The sequence below is a fragment of the Gorilla gorilla genome, chromosome 8 (genome assembly GCF_029281585.2).
Source record: "Gorilla gorilla gorilla isolate KB3781 chromosome 8, NHGRI_mGorGor1-v2.1_pri, whole genome shotgun sequence".
Classification (NCBI taxonomy): Eukaryota; Metazoa; Chordata; class Mammalia; order Primates; family Hominidae; genus Gorilla; species Gorilla gorilla.
This window is the reverse complement of record NC_073232.2, coordinates 16,082,926-16,087,235: the sequence shown is the minus strand read 5'-3', so window position 1 is coordinate 16,087,235 and position 4,310 is coordinate 16,082,926. Positions and strand designations below refer to the sequence as shown.

Genomic DNA, 4,310 nt, shown 5'->3' with positions numbered 1-4,310 from the left:
TGTATGTGAGTGTGAGTCGTGTGTATATGTGAGTGTGAGACTGTGTGAGTCTGAGTGGTGTGTATGTGAGTGTGTGATTGTGAGTGTGAGTGAGTATGTCTATGAATTGGGTGTGAGTGGTGTGTGAATGTATATGAGTGTGGCTGTGTGTGTGTCTAAATGAATGTGTGAATGTGTGAGTGGTGTGTATGTCAGTGTGTGTGTGTGAATGTATGTGAGTGTTAGTGTGAATATGTTCATTAATTTAGGAAGGCCACACGCAGAGCGTAGACCACTGCCAGCCACCTCTTCAGCGGGTGGAAAATTTCTGACAGCCAGGCAAGGTCTGCAGGCCCCATCATCTCTCTGTTTGGGGTCTGCAAGGATCTGGAGAGAACCCCGCTGGAGGAGCTGGGCTCCCGGAGGCACTGGCAGCAGACCTCCATGTCTGCTCACCTCTTATTTGGGAATGTGGGAAATCACCCCCATTTCATCTTTTCTCTGTCAGTAGAGAACTTTAGTCTTCTTATTTGCTCAGTTACTATTTTTCCCACCATGGGAATATCTAAATCATCCTTCCTTTCCTATATCTCTGCTCTCTTGTCTTGCCGGTCATCCACAGTCCAGCCCTGATGTTGGATGCAATTGCTTCAAATGAATTAAGGAGCCGTGAGTGACTTTGAAAACCTAGCCTGTGGCTTTCCATGGGGGAACTGAAGGAAGACTTCAGAGACCACGTAGTTTAAGTCCTTTATTTGCAAATGAGGACCCTGAGACAGTTTACGTAAGGCCACCTGGTATTAGAGCCAGAAGCTTTGGATGATCTGGTTCCCCCTTCAGAGGTGACTCTGCAGGAACGCGCAGACTGAAGGCATAAGAAGCCGGTAGAAAGCGGTTAAAACACGCGGTGTTTCTTCCCGTGTGATTAGTCGGCTTGAAATGTGTAGGGGGCATCTTCCACCTGTGCTGGGGCTGGGAATGGAGCAGTGACCGTGAGTTCCGTGGCACCTGCTGGGTTTTGTAGTCCGTTGGGGAGCATAGGCTGTAAGTGAATACTTACCAGCATATTGAGGGCTCAGAAGAGAAAGCAGAATGTTAGCGGAGCACCTAATAGGACACAACTGAAATATTCCAGGCCGCTTGTCTCATGTTTGGCGGAAGCCTCCTGTTTCCAGTGGAGCTGTGTGTGTGGTTCACTTTCCAGGAGGATGCACCGTCCCCCAGGTGGTGTGCTGGGAGATTGGAAGTTTTCCACTACATGGCCTCTGGGCCAGAGCTATTAGCCCCACTGGGGAGAAGAAGAAACCGAGGGTAAGACACTGAGGACTTGTTTGAGGTCACACAGGAACGGAGGTGAAGAAAGAGTCATGGGTGGGGCGTGAGGGGCTGCTCACCGTGGCCGGAGTGGGGAGTTTAAAGTAGAGAGTGCCGGGACCGTGCTATTTATTTCTGGAGCCCGAGGCCACCTCCCCTTGGGAGATGATGGGCAGGGCCAGGCTGAGGCAGAATTGTGGGGTAGGTGACGGCTGCCCGCAGAAGTCTTAAATTCCCTGTGCAGCACCTCCAGTGCCTTTAATGCCACTGCTTTCTCTTGGAATACGGTGCCATCAAGCTCCCTCCCCTGACGAATTCACTCCTCACTTCATTCCCTCTCGACAAGCGGTTCCTTCCTCCCAGGAGAACAGTCCTCCCTAGAGGGGGCCGTCTCAGGTCCTTGGGCGACGTGGGATGAGGAGGCTCTCCCCTTTCTGAGAAGCCCCGGAGTTGGCCGGGGCAACCAGGCGCCAACTCCACCCATGTGGCCTAGGGCTCAGGTAAACTTTGAGGGCTGTTTCTAACATGGAACAGGGCTTTTAGCGAGCATATGATGGGGAGGATTTGCATCTTGGAAAGGAACTAACACAGGATACAAAGAAGCAAACGTCTCACCTTATCTCTTCTCCTGAGCCTCCTCAAGGCACCCACTTTCTTGTCTTTCCTTCATGATTATTCTTGACTGGTGACATTTATTCCTGACTGGTGACATTTATTGAACACCCAATGCATGCTACCGACAAGGCTTCTTTTTTTTTTGTATCAGAATTATCCCTGGAAAAAATATAGAGGAGAGGTTAGTGGCATTTTTATTTTCCAGCCGTACGTGGTACAGCACTGGAGAAAGGTAGTCAATACGTGGGAAGAGCCTCCTGTGAGCTCATACTTATTTCACAAAGGAAAGAGGCTAAAATTCTGCCTTATCTGAACAGCTGTCTCCATAGAGCTCGGTTCTGTTCTGGTTAAGTTAGTTAAGATGGTTAGTTTAGAGGGTACTTGGTGATAATGGGGCTAAGCCTTCTTTGTTTGTATTTTGTAATTACTTTTTTTCTTTTTGTTGAGATGGAGTCTTGCTCTGTCACCCAGGCTGGAGTGCGATGGTGCGATCTTCTGCCTCTCGAGTTCAAGCGATTCTCCTGCCTCAGCCAACCCAGTAGCTGGGTCTACAGGCATGCACCACCACGCCCAGCTAATTTTTGTATTTTTAGTAGAGACAGGGTTTCACCATGTTGGGCAGGCTGGTCTCGAACTCCTGACCCCAAGTGATCCACCTGTCTTGGTCTCCCAAAGTGCTGGGATTACAGGCATGAGCCACGGTGCCCTGCCACGTTACTTTTATTGATATAAAATTTATATAACATAAAATCCGCAGTGTACGGTTTTATACTTTTCACATTTGTAAGTGTGCATCAAGGTGGTTTTAGTGTATTCACAATGCCGCGCAACCCTCACACTCTCATTCTTGAAGATTTCTAGCCTTCCCCAAAGAAACTCCACACCGTTGGCAGTCACTCCCAATCTTCCTCCTCCTAGTCTCTGGCCACCACTAATGTACTTCTATGGATTTGCCTATTCTTGCCACTTTATGTAAATGTAATCATATAATACATGGTCTTTTATGTCTGGCTGCTTTCACTTAGAATAATTTTTTCAAGATTCATCTGTGTTTCAGCATGGAGGAGTACTTTGTTTCTTTTTATTCCATTGTATGTATACACTACATTTTATTTATTCATTCACCAGTCAGTGGACATCTGGTTGTTTCTACTTTTTGCCTATGATGAATAATGCTGCTGTGGCTATCCCTGTACAAGTTCTTGTGTGAAGATGTGTTTTCAGTTCTCTTGGGTATATACCTAGGAGTAGAATTGCTGGGTCATATGGTAAATCTATGTTTAGCATTTTGAGAAACTGCCAAGATTTTTCTCACAATGGTTGCACTATTTTATATTCATACCAGCGATGTATGGGGATTCTGATAACTTTCTTGCCATCACGTGTTAATTTTGCTTTTTTATTTTTTTTAAAGTATAGCCATCCTAGTGATGTGAAATGGAAACTTACTGTGATTTTGATTTCCGTTTCCCTAGTGACTAATGATGCTGAGCATCTTTTCACGTGCTCATTGGAATCTGTACATCTTCTTTGGGGAAATGTTTATTTAAATCCTTTGCCCAGTTTACAGTTGGATTGCTTGTCTTTATCGCTGAGTTGTTCTTTACACATTCTGGAGACTGGACCCTTATCAGATATATGATTTGCAAATATTTTCTCCCATTCTGTGGGTTGTCTTTTAATGTCTGGTCTGTCCTTAGATCATTGTTTTGAGCTTCTCGAAGGTCACTAAATGCCACACACCTATGGCCACAGACTCGAGATGGCCTCTGGCACAAACATTAGTTATAAAGGGGCTGAGTGAGGAAGTGCAGGTGGATCTTGGAGATACACTCAGAATTCCTCATGTGAATGCTTTGTAGAATGCCAAATAGCATTTCAAGTAAGAAAAAAAATAGATACCTAAAAAAGACAGGAAGAATAATTTTGGGAAAACAGTCCAGATCTTGGAAATTGCAGCCAGGGAGTTGTTTGCTGAAGCACATCTTGCTTGAAGCACAAGACAGGGACCCCATCCACTAGAACCTGCATTCTCTCAGGGAGGTTGCAAGGGGATGGAAATAACTAATATATCATTTAACACGGTTACTAACTAGTAATGACTGTCACTACTTGTTTAGTGGTCCTTTTGCATACATTATTTCTACTACTCCCAAAACATAAATAAGCCTTGTTATTATGCATGAGATGTGGAAACTGAGGCCTAAAGGGCTTGTCTTAGTCCATTTGTGTTGTTATAAAGGAATACCTGAGGCCGGATAATTTATAAAGCAAAGAAGGTTCGTTCGTGTTTCTGCAGACAAGAAGCATGGTGTCAACATTTGCTTCTGATGAGGGTCTCAGGAATCTCCCACTCATCGTGGAAGGCGAAGGGGAGCCTGTGTGCACAAAAATCATGTGGT

The 4,310-nt window shown here is 45.5% G+C and overlaps 1 long non-coding RNA gene across 1 annotated transcript; it reads right to left on the bottom strand.

Moving 5' to 3' along the window:
- Nucleotides 1–716: 716 nt before the first annotated feature.
- LOC109028514 (uncharacterized) lies at nucleotides 717–2,124 on the bottom strand. Its single transcript, XR_002007524.3, has 3 exons — nucleotides 1,909–2,124; nucleotides 1,040–1,267; nucleotides 717–951 (listed from the first exon to the last, which is right to left on the bottom strand). It is a non-coding gene; the product is annotated as an uncharacterized lncRNA (long non-coding RNA).
- Between the last annotated feature and the right edge of the window lie 2,186 nt (nucleotides 2,125–4,310).